Source organism: Bos mutus, chromosome 2, assembly GCF_027580195.1.
Source record: "Bos mutus isolate GX-2022 chromosome 2, NWIPB_WYAK_1.1, whole genome shotgun sequence".
Lineage (NCBI taxonomy): Eukaryota > Metazoa > Chordata > Mammalia > Artiodactyla > Bovidae > Bos > Bos mutus.
In genome coordinates, this window is record NC_091618.1 from 15,941,715 (window position 1) to 15,956,908 (window position 15,194).

Consider the following 15,194-nt stretch of genomic DNA (forward strand, 5'->3'; position numbering starts at 1 on the left):
TGGCTTCCCTGTGGCTTCCCGTTGGCTGTATGACTGCAGGTTATGGGGTCTCCCTCAGATGACCACTGCAGCCATCCAACTGGCCCTTTCTAATTCATTCTCCACAGAGCTTCCAGAGAGATCTTTCTGAATTCTCCACAGAGCTTCCAGAGAGATCTTTCTGAAAAGAAAGTCCTGTTCTATCATGCCCATATGAGAAATACTTCAGTGGTACCAAGTTGAATTCAAGAAGGAACTCGTATACCAGGGTAGAACAAACAAGATCCTGTGAGACTGACCCTGGTTACACTTCCAATGGGCTTCCCTTGTGACTCAGCTGGTAAAGAATTCGCCTGCAATGCGGAAGACCTGGGTTTGATCTCTGTGTTGGGAAGATACCCTGGAGACAGGAAAGGCTACCCACTCCAGTATTCTGGCCTGGAGAATTCCATGGACTATATAGTCCATGGGGTCGCAAAGAGTTGGACACGACTGAGTGATTTTCGCTTTCACTTTTCACATTTCCAATGGGGCTTCCCAGGTGGCGCTAGTGGTAAAGAACCTGCCTGCCAATGCAGGAGATATGAGAGACAGGTTCGATTAATGGGTCTGGAAGATCCCTTGGAGAAGGGTATGGCAACCCACTCCAGTATTCTTGCCTGGAGAATCCAGTGGACAGAGGAGCCTGGCAGGCTATAGTCAATAGGGTTGCAAAGAGTTGGACACGACTGAAGTGACTTAGCATGCACACACACTTCTAATAGCATTTCCCACTGTCTCTGTGAGTGCTTCCTACGACCCAGCTGGGCCAATGGCCTGCACCTGCCAGAACACTCCAACCCCCACACTGCTCTGCCTGGAAGACCCTTGGAGAAGCCATGGCCAGCCTACTCTTATGTGTTCTCCTTTACTGGGACAGGAATCTTCTCCTGGTTCCCATCAACTTTACTGGCTGGCACATGCTCTGGACTACTGTTTCTTACCTGCCCTGCAGTGACTGACACTAAACTGACAATCAGTGTTGTTTTCTGAATTCTTTTGCTGCAGTGTATTTTCCCATGGATGAAAGATGGCAGGCCTCTACTCAGCTTGGCTGAAGTCATTCATCTCACAGATTTCTGTCAAATGTTAGCTGCACATCCTTCCTTCCCAGGCAAGCAGTCCTTGGCCTCTCACTCACATCAGGCTTTCTTCCCACCACATTACACCCCAGCTGTTCTGAGGAAAGCCCGACTTCAATGGCAGTCATAACCAGCGAGCTGCCTTGTTGACGATAATTTTTAAAAGCCTCTCTCTCTCGGTTATGAGATTAAAGCATGATCGAGTGAGTCACTGACATGGGTGTTTGCATGTAATCGACAAAGTCCTGTGCTTGGCACCATTCACCGTCCGGACTCTGGGCAGCAGTCAGAGGATTTATCCAGAAAGTTTGGAGGTTTTTCTCTTAGCACCCTAACTCTCCTTTATAAGATGCAACCTTCACTATTATGCCCAGTCTTAAGCCAGAGAAAACTCCTATCTGCTTAACAGCCACTCCTGGGCAGTTTCTGAGGCCCACAACTCCTTTCCAGATGGCTCCTGAAGGGCACCATACCTGGGTAGGCTGCCAGGACTGAATCCATCCCACATCTGCCCAGGGGTGTCTGTCTCTTTAATGGAAATGTTTTCTAAAAGAAAACTTCTGGGGCTAGGAAATAAGTGAGGAACCTAAATGTAAATCTTAAAACTATAAAACTTCAACATAGGAATAAATCTTTGTGACCTGGGGTCAGTCAAAGATTTCCTAGATGTGACACCAAAACACAATCCATTAAAAATTCAGTAAGTTAGACTTTATCAAAATTTAAGACTTTTGCTCTTCAAAAGAGTCTAAAACGATTAAGCGAGAAGGAATAAAGAAACAAGAGAATGAGAAGACAAGACAAAGTCAGGAAGAAAAGATCTCGCAAATCTGATGGAGGATTTATAGCCATAATATAAAAAGAACTCATAAAACTCAGTAATAAGAAACCAAACAATTCAGTTAAGTGGGCAAAAGATACAAAGAGACACATCACCAAAAAAAGAAAATATGCACATGAAAAAGCTCAAGGTCTTTAGTCACTAGGGAAATGCAAATTAAAACCACAATGAAATACCACTACACACCTATTAGCAGGGCTAAAACATACAAACAAACAAAAACCTGGATAATATCAAGTGCTGATAAGCAGGTAAAGAAACTGGAACTATCATACTTTGCTGGTGAGTGGTACAGCCACTCTGGAAAACAGTTTGGCAATTTTTTTTTGCTTGGGTTAAGTGGCTTTATTACAGAAAGCCAAGATTACAGAGGACTTAGGAGTTAGCATTAGGGCCCTTCTTCTTGCCAAAGGTAGGCACAACACTGACAAAGCACAGGTTGTACTGCACACGCCTCTTGGGCCGGCCTGTTGTCATCTTCTTTTTCTCTTGCTTGGCCACCTTGGGAGTCTGACCTCTCACTTTCCCAGCATGGTCCAGGGAACCATGGACTTCACCTCCAAGCATGCAATCAGCTACTTCCAGGGTGCTCAGAGCCTCCACCCCACACTGGCCCCCAGAGTAGCCTCATCCTCTAGGGGCATGCCTGCCAGGAGCAGGACTTGATCTTCTGGAGTGACGCCCTCCGACAAGGCTACAGGAGCCTTGATCTGGGCGACCATCTCCTGGCTGGTCACCTCGAGAGTGTATAGCTCCTAGGCGTGGACTAAGAGCTGTGTGTTGGTGACTAGATCATGGACACCACCGCCGCTACCGCAAAGATGGAGTTGAGAAAGGGTAAGCACATCCTCTCTGCCTGCTGCGCGCCACGTCACTGGCAATTTTTTATAAAGTTACACATACACTGACCACATGACCCAGCAAGTCCCACTTTCAAGGTATTTACCCAAGTGAAAACTTAACCATCACACAAAAACCTATAGGCAAATGTTTATGGCAGCATTATTTATAATGGCCCCAAACCGGAAACAACCCAAATATCCTTCAACTGATAAATGGACAAACTGTGGAACATCTATACCATGGAATACTACTCTGCAATTAAAAGGAATGAACACTGATACACACAAAACACAGGGGAGAACCTCAAGGGCGTGATGCTAAGTCAAAGAAGCTCGACTTAAAAGCTACCCACATTCTGATTCTACTTACGTGACATTCTGGAAAAGGTAAAAGTACAGGGAGAGAAAACAGAGGAGTGGTTGCCAGGGTAGGGGAGGGGGCTGACTACAAAGGGGTGTGCGTGAATTTTCTGGGCTGAGGAAACTGTTCTGTGTCTTGGTTGTGGTGTGTGTAGCTTGTTGTTCAGTTGCTAAATCGTGTCTGACTCTTTGCAACTCCATGAACTGCAGCACCCCAGGCTTCCCTGTCCTGCACTATCTCCCTGAGCTTGCTCAAACTCATGTCCATCGAGTCAGTGATGCCATCCAACCGTCTCATCCTCTGTCACCCCCTTCTCCTCTTGCCTTCAATCTTTCCCAGCATCAGGGTCTTTTCCAATGAGCCAGTTCTTCGAATCAGGTGGCCAAAGTATTGGAGCTTCAGCATTAGTCCTTCCAATGAATATTCAGGGTTGATTTCCTTCAGGATGGACTGGTTTGACCTTTCTGTTGTCCAAGAGACCCTCAAGAGCTTCTCCAGCACCACAGTTCAAAAGCATCCTTCTTTATGGTCCAACTCTCACACCCATACATGACTACTGGAAAAACCATAGATTTGACTATACAGACCTTTGTTGGCAAAGTGATGTCTCTGCTTTTCAATACACTATCTAGGTTTGTCACAGCTTTTCTTCCAAGGAGTGTCTTTTAATTTCATGGCTGCAGTCACTGTCCACAATGATTTTGCTTGCAGAACCATATACTAAAAAGAGTAAATTTTACTGTATATAAATTATTACCTTACTTGGGGAAAAAAGAGTAATTCTGGCTAAAATTGTGGCTTTTGTGTCTAGGGTTTAGGAGAGTAGTGATAGCAGAAGGAAGCTTCTTCGTTTCATAGAAAGACTCAAGAGTGGATTGAACCCACAAGCGGTTAACACAAAGGCAAGCCAAAATGATAATAAAATACCATTTCCAAGCTACCATATTAACAAAGGTTAAATAAAACCCACAAACTCTCAATTTGGTGAGAGGCAGGGACAATGTGCTATTGTTTCCTGCCGGGGAAAGATCTAAATTAGTCTAACCTCTCTGGAAAATCATCCTATGGCTTGTGTCAAAAGCTCTAAAAAAAACGTGCACGCTGTAGGATACCTAGAAACATGTTATTAGTAGGTGACGGCTATTTGGGGCTTACTTGTTTTTTGCTTTTGTTTTGGCGTTTACTTGCTAATTTAAAATTTTCATAGTGCAAATGTGTTACTTTTATAATACAATCATAAAAAGTTAATAAAAAGATAAAGTATCACAGAAAAATAGCTACTCTCCTTTAATCTGGTCATTCTAAGTATATATTCCCAAGGAAATAATCCAAAACAACTGTGATTAACAATGCATAAGAATATTAATTGGAGTGTTATTTATAATAACACTAACAGTAACAGCATTAGGAAGGGTTATGTAAACGGTGGTATGTCTGTACCAAGGGAACGTTTGAGTGATGGGAGGTGGGGGGTGACGTGTGACTTTCCTTCCTTCCTCGCTCACAAATCTTGCCAGCTCTCCCTGTGATTCCAGCATCAGTACTGGCTCTTGAGTGCTTCAGGATACCCCCAGTCTCACCTCCTACTGCAGTGTTCCCTTCACACACCCAACCTAACCGGACCACTCACACCAAGCAGTGGGAGCCCAGCCTTCCTCGCCCCTGCACCTTTGCTTCATGTCCTTTCTCAGCATCCCGGCACACGGCTAACATCCATTTGCTGTTATGTGTCAGGGACCATTCTAAGTGTTTTATGACCACAAGTTATTTAATCTAACAACATCCTCGTAGCATAGCTATTACATGTGGGGTGGGGTTTGGGGAGGGGGGGGTGTCACAACTCCAGGAAGCAATTAAGTCATTTCTAATTTACTTTCAGCATTTCTAGCATTTTCTTATAGCAAACTGCTAGTTTTTATTTTGTACAGGAGAAAACTCTTAAAAAACAGAATGACCTTGTTTTAAAGTGGTCCCTTCAAATCACAGCTAAAGTCCTCAGGCAAAATACCACGGCAGCCACTTCCACACTCAGCCCGAACCAACCTGCCCTGTGCACCTGCTTGTTCTGTCTGTGTTCCTGTTCCCTCCGTGAAACATTAAGCTACTCTGAGAGCTGGGGCCACATTCTAATCTCTTGGTCCCAGTATCCAGCACAGTACTCTCCAACTGGTAGACATGTTTTAATATGAGAAATTAAAAACAGAAGTCAAAAGGGATGGTCTAAAGTTATAAAATACTTTTAAAGCTCTTAAGTTCTCTTTGGTTAAAGACGTCTGTCGTGTGCCATTTAAAACAGGAACAGGAGCAGTTACAGAATGCAGCAACTGGGTTACAATAATGCCATTCTTGAAAAACGTGGGAATTTCCTGAGGAATAACAAACAGGATTATATTTTCAAGTTCTAGACTGTAAAACGGGCACCGTGTCCTGGAGCACCATTGACCACGGGTACATTGACCACAGGGGCACTTCGAGTGCTAGGAACACCTTGCGGCCTGCCTCTTCCATACCAACGCTGCAGATTTATGGCGAGCGAGAAGTGTCAGCGAGGTATCTGCCTTCTGCGGCGAGGGAGGGGAAGGGAATAAAGAGACAAGACGACAGGGTGACATGAATGAAGACCTAGGGTGCACTGCATCAGGCACCGAGAGGGGAGATGAGGAAGGAGGTCGAGAGACATGGATGGAGGAGGAAGCGGCCTCTCTGAAGCGGGCTTCTGGAGGAAGTGGGGTGCAGGGGAGCTGGGGGAAGTGAGTAGAGGCCTGGGCTATGCAAAGGCAGGGAAGGATGAGTGAGTAAGGGAGACAGCTGGGTGGGAAACGGGGAATTGACTGCTGAGGGCCTCCAAAGCCAGGGGATGTGTGGATCTGATGGAACTCTCCAGCAGCTCTCAAAGGCTGGTCTAAGATCTACAACACGAGAGGAAGGTTTTCCATGAAGCTCAACCAGGTCAATGGAAGAGACTGCCCTGAGCTGTGAAATGAAGTCTTCCTTTGTACTGGTGCTAAACTGTTTCATTTATAAAATCGTGGAGGTGGTAGACAGCTGCTGGCTTTTAAAGAAAACGCTCTCGTTTGGCAAATTGTAACCCCCAAATCCTATTTCTCATCCCAGAATATTAACGAAAATCTCACTACCCGTGAAATCTGCTGGAGGAGACAGCAGGTTCTTGAGTGACAGGTGAACGCGGCATTGGGGGAGCGGGGTCTGGCAGAGGGGTTCAGCACAGATGGCTGACCGAACAGCAGCAGCGGAGCCCCCAGCTCACAGAACCACGGAAATCGAAATCAACTGGGCCTGCCCCAAGAAGCAGTCATGGTTGAAATCTAAGGATCAGCTGCAAGGGCTCCCTTTCCCCAGTGCAGGTTTTACTAACGTCAAAGGATTCCATGCCTCTTACGGAGCTGTTTGGCTCATGTTCGAGTGACGTGGGATTTGACATGGGGGCAGAAGGAGGACGTGCAGAGTGTCCTGTGAATAGAAGGGGAGAGTCCAAGAGCTTCCTCATTGTGAGCACAATTACCCAAAAGCCAGGGTCCTGGGAGAGCCAAATCCGTTCTGTCTGTCAAGGCCACTAACCTGCAAGGCTCGCGTCTCAGAGAGAATCGGCCACCGCCCTGCTCGACCCCCAGAAGTTTCTCATGTATCGTTTGGTTGGGGTGAGAGCCCACTATCTCACTTCACTGCCCCCTGGAGATGCTATGGACTTAGGTGTGAATCATCTGGGCACACTCTCAACCCCAGCTGTGATGTGAGTTCTCTTCTCAGAAAGCCCAGCAGCAACTAACACAACCCCTGTCTTGTGGAAATCATTTCCATTAAAAGCGAAACCAGGCTCTGATCAGAATTCATAGAGGAAGTGTTAGGCTGGGGATCCCACCGTGGGGTAAGAATCATTTCCATCTCACCAGGGAGATGGGGGATGACAGCTGGTATTAGCTCAACCCAGGAAGGACGCTTTTCGAGAGGCAGGTGCAGGTGGGAGGGATTGGGTGCCTGGCCCACCTTTCTAGGCTGGCAAATCACGTTGCGGACAAGCCTGAGCATCTCCATCTCCAGACTGGCACGCTGGGGGCCTCTGTGCCTTCCCCTGAGAGCCACTCTGCCAGGCTCCCTGAGGGCACAGAGGGCTGAGGATGCAGAGGTGCACACAGAAGTGCTCAGGAAGCCTTAGAAGCATTGCCAGCCCCCTGGGGAGCTAAAGCTTCCTGGCTCCTCACACCTGTCCAGGCAGCTCCTCCATGAGAAAGGCCTCATTACACCCTGTCCTAAACCCTGTATGCCCTGGCAAGTAGTCAAACACCCAAGCCTTTTATTCAAAACAGGAGGAAGCCTCTCTGATTCATAACGTGTGTTTGCTTCTCTTACATAAGCACACCTCTCTTCCAGAGCTAGTCCCTCTCCCAGATCATAACTACCATTGTTTTTTTTCAAAAAGACCAGTGTGTATAGAGATGCTTAGAGACCTTGAAACACCCTTAAAAACAAGCACTGGGCAGCGGCTAGAGACATAAAGATGAACAGATGCTGTCCTTAGCCCGAGGGAACTCATAGTTTCAGAGAAGGAGACAGGGAAGCGAATGGAAAATGTGAAAACGTGAAAGCAATGTGAAAACATGATCCAGACAGGTGTTGGGTGTAAATAAGATGCTCTGGGAGCCCTAAGCGGGAGGGCAGGAGGGGCTGGCCAAGGCTAGCTTCTCTGCAGCAGGATTTGGAGTTTCAGTTTTCAGCTGCCTGAAAACTTAAGACAGGTCTATAGGGGTGGACGGAGAAGGCAATGGCAACCTACTCCAGTACTCATGCCTGGAAAATCCCATGGACGGATGAGCCTGGTAGGCTGCAATCCATGGACTCACTAGGAGTCGGACATGACTGAGCGACTTCACTTTCACTTTTCACCTTCATGCACTGGAGAAGGAAATGGCAACCCACTCCAGTGTTCTTGCCTGGAGAATCCCAGGGATGGGGGAGCCTGGTGGGCTGCCGTCTCTGGGGTCACACAGAGTCGGACATGACTAAAATGACTTAGCAGCAGCAGCATAGGGGTGAAGGTCCTCCCTTCTGTAAGAGATGAGCCGGGATAACAGGCAAGCAGAAAGAGCCAGAGGGCAAGTTGAAAAGCTTCTAGAGGTTGAGTGGGAGCCATGTTTACTTTCTGAAGTTATATAAACACCAGTCTTCAGCCTTCTGCTGAGGATGCGTCCTAGCTATTCTGACCAAGAGCTGAAGCATCAGCTACTTACCGGTGCTCAATGGAGGGTGCCGAGCCGCAAAGGCCATCCCAGCACTCGGTGCCCAGCTCCCTGTCTGAAGAGCATACACCCCTCCTCCCTCGAGTCGCCCCATCAGAGTTTCCTTTTACAGCATTAACTTCTGAGCTGTTCCAAATGCCTAAAGTGGCTCAGGCTGCCTTTCTCTAATCCAAACTTCACCAGTAATAGTTGGGCGATTTTGATCTCAATCTGACTTGTGTGTCTATTTCTCAGTGGGTCCAGAACTCAGATGGGAGAGGAGTGTGATGGAACACATCCCTTGAATCTCGATGGAGTGGGCATTGGCTGGCCCTCAGCTCTTCTTCACCAAGCATGCCTTTCACTCTGATCATCCTGTGATTCTGGACTGCCCTTCCCAAGCAGCCTGCTTTCACTAACTCCATCTACCTAAGAACCATGAGGCTGGGTATTCCTTTAGCCCTGTGTCAGCTTACTATGCCCTTGCTTTTATCTTACTGAAGTTTCTCATAAGCACATAGAAAGTGAAAGTCGCTTAGTCGTATGCAACTCTTTATGACCCCATGGATGATACAGTCTATGGAATTCTCTAGGCCAGAATACTGTAGTGGGTAGCCTATCCCCTCTCCAGCGGATCTTCCCAACCCAGGAATTGAACCAGGTTCTCCTGCACTGCAGGCAGATTCTTTACCAACTGAGCTACCAGGGAAGTCAACTTACTACGCCCTTGCTTTTATCTTGCTGAAGATTCTTGTAAGTGCAGAGCTCTTCACAAATTCAGCTCTTCACAAATTCACTAAACACCTCTAGGGTAGAAGAAAGTTTGTCTTCCACAGCCCTCAGGCTCCTTTGTAGGACTAGAAGCGGTAGTTGTAACACAATAGGAGCCCAAGAAACATCTGTCCAGTGAGGGCTAGAAATCATGTCTGAGTCTGTATTTTTAACAACTTCCAGAATACTACTCCCTGCATTCCTTCTAATTTTTGAAAATTATGAGTAAATGACTATGTGACATGCCTAAAGGGAGGGTGAGCACATGAAAGTTTAGGGTTATAATAACAAGCTGCTCAGCAGACCTACTCCAACACTTAATGATATGCGTTAGTTTTTATGTGTATGCTAACAAGACATAAACAGTGATCAGCTCACACAAGTGGGTGTAATTAGTGTTGTTTATATACAACCAGGTCAAGTTTTCAAGTCTCATCCATGCCTTGGGATGCATAAATGTGGACTGTTTTCCCTGATTCCACATGAAATTAAAGTGTGATCGCTAAGTCACTCTCTCCCTCAAAGGAAGGACTGCAACACCCTCTGACTGGGAAGTCCTGTGCCCCATGCCCCCCGAGAGCTGGAGCCCGAGGCTATTCCCTCCCCAACCTCACTCCCAGAGCCTCTCAAGAGAGCACAGACCCTGGGCTGTGGATTTACTTATAAATGAGATGTACACATGGAAATGAAAATCCTGCTTATATGATTATCATGAAGCTGGTAAATGGAAAAAAGAGGGGGAAATCTGACAGGGTGATAAATACTCTTCAAGCCTCCCTGGTTCTAGAACGATCTCCATGGCTTGTCCACATTCAACCAGAACCCTGAACCTCTAGTAGAAGCCTCCTGTGCTGTTTATCACTACCCGAAAGAGAAGGGTAGCGATTCTTATGGTGGCAGAGATGACATGGCTCCCATATGGCTACCTCTAGGTGAGCCCGACCGATTGACCGACCGACCTCCAGACCTCTATGCCCACATGCTTATTCCACATCTCGACCTGTTCTGTCTCCAGGTGGCCCCTCAAACTCAACTCTCCTCTCCAAAGGTACTCAGGTACTTCTCAGCTCTCCTAATCTAAGGTACGTCCTTGTCAGTTGTAGTACTGCATCAATGCACGTGCCCGAACCTGAAGCCTGAGTCCCTGATTCAACTCTCCTCCCTTGGACTTCCCTGGTGGCTCAGTAGTAAAGAATCTGCCTGCCAGTATAGGAGACACAGGTTCAACCCCTGGTCTGGGAAGATTCCACATGCCTCAGAGCAACTAGGCCTGTGCACCACAACTACTGAGCCTGTGCTCTGGAGCCTGGGAACCACACAACTTCTGAGCCCACACGCCCTAGAGCCTGCGCTCTGATAGAAAAGCAGCCCCAGCTCTCGTCGCAACTAGAGAAAAGCCTCGATAGCAAAGAAGATGCAGCAGAGCCAAAAAACAAAACAAAACACGTCTCCTCCCTCAGCACCCGCGCCCCTTCCTTCCACATCTAATTAGGACAAGGCTTGCCAATTTGTCAAGGCTTGCCAATCTTCCTTCCTCTCTTGATCTGTAATTTTCTACCTCCCCACATTCTCAATCTCAGGTCTAGCCCTCATCATTCCTCTCCTGAAATATAAGCTTTCTTTTTTATTTCTTCTCTTTCAGTCCACTCTCCATGAGGCAGCCAGTAAGCTCTTCTAGAACACAGTTCCGTTCATGTCCCTTCTGTGTCTGAAATGGTCCCACGGCTCCCATGCCCGCTCCTGCAGAATTCGAGCCTGGCCCCTGCCCTCTCCCATAGCTGTCCTCTCTCATCACACTCCACGATCTGGAACAATTGGACGCTGTCCAAAGGTGCCGTCTCGCACCTCTTCCATGCCTGCAATAGCAGTTTGCCTGAAACGCATCCCCCTTGCATCCAGAGCCTGGCTTGCCCCTCAAGCTTTTTAAAGTCTTGCTGTGCACACCATCCCTGCTGGGACGTCATCCTGGATCCCGAGACGGGGCCCGTCCTCTCGCATGCGGTCTCATGCCCCCTGGGACGGCTCTGCACTGTGCGTTTACTGTGTGGTCTGCTGGTTCCTGCACTGCACGGGAAACTTGAGAACGGGGACTGTTCGTTTCCAGCACCCACCACATACCTGCTTTCTGTACTTAGTAAACATCTCCTGAAGACAGGCTGAATAGAGGACCCTGTGACTAAGAAAATACAGACCAAGGCTCCCAACACATCCAGCCGCCTGATCAACAGCTGTCTCTTGTGTGTAAGTGAGGACATAAGGAACAAGACAGGAAGAGCCAGGCAGGATGGTTATGTCTATCCTCCTTGTTGTTGCTCAGCTGCTATGTCGTGTGTGACTCTTCATGATCCCATTGGCTGCAGGTTCCCCTAGCCTCCACTATCTCCCGCAGTTGGCTTTTATTCACTTCCATTGAGTCAGGATGCTTCTAACCATCTCATCCTCTGCTGCCTCCTTCTCCTTCTCTCTTCAATCTTTCCCAGCATCAGGGTATTTTCCAATAAGTGGGCTCTTTGCATCGGGTGGCCAAAGTATCAAAGCTTCTGCATCAGTTTTTCCAGTGAATACTCAGGGCTGATTTCCTTTAGGGCTGACTGGTTTGATCTCCTTGTTGTCCAAGGGACTCTCAAGATTCTTCTCCAACACCACAGTTCAAAAGCATCAATTCTATGGCACTCAGCTTTCTTTATGGTCCAACTCTCACACCCGTACATCACTACTGGAAAAACTATAGCTTTGACTAGATGGACCTTTGTTGGCAATGTGATGTCTCTGCTTTTTAATATATTGTCTAGGTTTGTCAGGAGAAGGCAATGGCACCCCACTCCAGTACTCTTGCCTGGAAAATCCCATGGACGGAGGAGCCTGGTAGGCTGCAGTCCGTGGGGTCACTAGGAGTCGGACAGGACTGAGTGACTTCACTTTCACTTTTCACTTTCCTGAATTGGAGAAATAAATGGCAACCCACTCCAGTGTTCTTGCCTGGAGAATGTCAGGGACGGTGGAGCCTGATGGGCTGCCATCTATGGGGTCGCACAGGGTCGGACACGACTGAAGCGACTTAGCAGCAGCAGCAGCAGGTCTGTCATAGATTTCCTTCCAAGGGGCAAGCGTCTTTGAATTTTCCATCCTCCTTGCTGCTGCTGCTAAGTCGCTTCAGTCGTGTCTGACCCTGTGCGACCCCATAGACGGCAGCCCACCAGGCTCCCCATCCCCAGGATTCTCCAGGCAAGAACACTGGAGTGGGTTGCCATTTCCTTCTCCTTTTCTGGAACGTATTATCACACTGTACAAAAATTAAACAGCAGAAAGCTGGAATGCTCATTTCTTAAGAACAACCATATTACAGAGAAGGAACAGAAACATGCTTAACGGTAGTTTTAAATGCATAATTCAACAAAATACACTGCTGCATACAGCAGCAGGGGTAGGGTTGGGGAAGAAACGCCACTGAGCTTGCTCAGAGTCAAGCTTCACTCTGACAGTTGCCACTTCGGCACACCCTACCAGACGGTGGAGCCAGCGTCTCTGCACATGGGCTCAGGAAGGCGGGGTGGGTGGGATGAGATCTGACTGTGAGAGGCTGCCAAGCTTGTAGAGGTGGGAAATTAAGAACCACTGCTCTTTCTGCTTCAGGCTAATGAAAGCTACCCGACTGAAAACAGGGTAAGGGGACTGGGGCTACACAGATCCGTTCCTTTAGGCCTCCAACTGGACCTGCCAAGCATGGTACTAATCAAAGGAATAATTTGCTTAATTGCATGGAACCATCCCGAGAGGTAACTTAGCACAAGCGCTCTCCAGGACCCAGCCCAGTTTCCCAGTGCAGTGGTGACGTGCTGCTGAAAGCTGACTGAGGAGAGAGCTGGATTTCATTTAGGCAGGGCTCAGCATATTATGGACCAGAGGTCAACTGTGGCCTACCACCTACTTTCTGCATGGCTCATGAGCTAGGAATGGTTTTTACATTTTTAAATGATTCAGAAATAATCAAAGGAAGAATACTATGTTTTGACATGAAAATTATATGAAATCCAAACTTCTTAGTGTCCTTATAGCTGTATTGGAACACAGCTGTGCTCATCTGTTTGTTTGTCCCTGGCTGTTTTCACACCATGGCAGCAGGGCTGAGTAGCTGAGACAGAGACCAGATGGCCCAGTTCAGTTCAGTCGCTCAGTCGTGTCTGACTCTTTGCGACCCCATAAATCACAGCACGCCAAGCCTCCCTGTCTATCACCAACTCCTGGAGTTCACTCAAACTCACGTCCATCGAGTCAGTGATGCCATCCAGCCATCTCATCCTCTGTCATCCCCTTCTCCTCCTGCCCCCAATCCCTCCCAGCATCAGAGTCTTTTCCAATGAGTCAACTCTTTGCATGAGGTGGCCAAAGTAATGGAGTTTCAGATTTAGCATCATTCCTTCCAAAGAAATCCCAGGGCTGATCTCCTTCAGAATGGACTGGTTGGATCTCCTTGCAGTCCAAGGGACTCCCAAGAGTCTTCTCCAGCACCACAGTTCAAAAGCATCAATTCTTCGGTGCTCAGCCTTCTTCACAGTCCAACTCACATCCATACATGACCACAGGAAAAACCATAGCCTTGACTAGATGGACCTTTGTTGGCAAAGTAATGTCTCTGCTTTTGAATATGCTATCTAGGTTGGTCATAACTTTCCTTCCAAGGAGTAAGTGTCTTTTAATTTCATGGCTGCAGTCACCATCTGCAGTGATTTTGGAGCCCAAAACAATAAAGTCTGACACTGTTTCCCCATCTAGTTGCCATGAAGTGATGGGACCGGATGCCATGATCTTTGTTTTCTGAATGTTGAGCTTTAAGCCAATTTTTTCACTCTCCTCTTTCACTTTCATCAAGAGGCTTTTTAGTTCCTCTTCACTTTCTGCCATAAGGGTGGTGTCATCTGCATATCTGAGGTTATTGAGATTTCTCCCAGCAATCTTGATTCCAGCTTGTGCTTCTTCCAGTCCAGTGTTTCTCATGATGTACTCTGCATATAAGTTAAATAAACAGCTTGACAATATACAGCCTTGACGTACTCCTTTCCCTATTTGGAACCAGTCTGTTGTTCCATGTCCAGTTCTAACCGTTGCTTCCTGACCTGCATACAAATTTCTCAAGAGGCAGATCAGGTGGTCTGGTATTCCCATCTCTTTCAGACTTTTCCACAGTTTATTGTGACCCACACAGTCAAAGGCTTTGGCATAGTCAATAAAGCAGAAATGGATGTTTTTCTGGAACTCTCTTGCTTTTTCCATGATCCAGCGGATGTTGGCAATTTGATCTCTGGTTCCTCTGCCTTTTCTAAAAGCAGCTTGAACATCAGGAAGTTCATGGTTCTCGTATTGCTGAAGCCTGGCTTGGAGAATTTTGAGCATTACTTTCCTAGCGTGTGAGATGAGTGCAATTGTGCGGTACTTTGAGCATTCTTTGGCATTGCCTTTCTTTGGGATTGGAACGAAAACTGACCTTTTCCAGTCCTGTGGCCACTGCTGAGTTTTCCAAATTTGCTGCCATATTGAGTGCAGCACTTTCACAGCATCATCTTTCAGGATTGGAAATAGCTCAACTGGAATTCCATCACCTCCACTAGCTTTGTTCATAGTGATGCTTTCTAAGGCCCACTTGACTTCACATTCCAGGATGTCTGGCTCTAGGTGAGTGATCACACTATCGTGATTATCTTGGTCGTGAAGATCTTTTTTTACAGTTCTTCTGTGTATTCTTGCCACCTCTTCTTAATAACTTCTGCTTCTGTTAGGTCCATACCATTTCTGTCCTTTATTGAGCCTATCTTTGCATGAAATGTTCCCTTGGTATCTCTAATATTCTTGAAGAGATCTCTAGTCTTTCCCATTCTGTTGTCTTCCTCTATTTCTTTGCATTGATCTCTGAGGAAGGCTTTCTTATCTCTCCTTGCTATTCTGTGGAACTCTGCATTCAGATGGGTATGTTTTTCCTTTTCTCCTTTGCTTTTCGCTTCTCTTCTTTTCACAGCTGTTTGTAAGGCCTCCCCAGACAGCCATTTTGCT

At 47.1% G+C, this 15,194-nt stretch overlaps 1 protein-coding gene and 1 pseudogene across 4 annotated transcripts in view; both read right to left on the minus strand.

Moving 5' to 3' along the window:
- The window catches only part of DIS3L2 (DIS3 like 3'-5' exoribonuclease 2), a 356,855-nt gene that overhangs the window by 71,809 nt on the left and 269,852 nt on the right, over nucleotides 1–15,194 (minus strand). The window lies entirely within an intron of this gene.
- Nucleotides 1,930–5,652, minus strand: LOC102286799 (ubiquitin-like FUBI-ribosomal protein eS30 fusion protein; annotated as a pseudogene).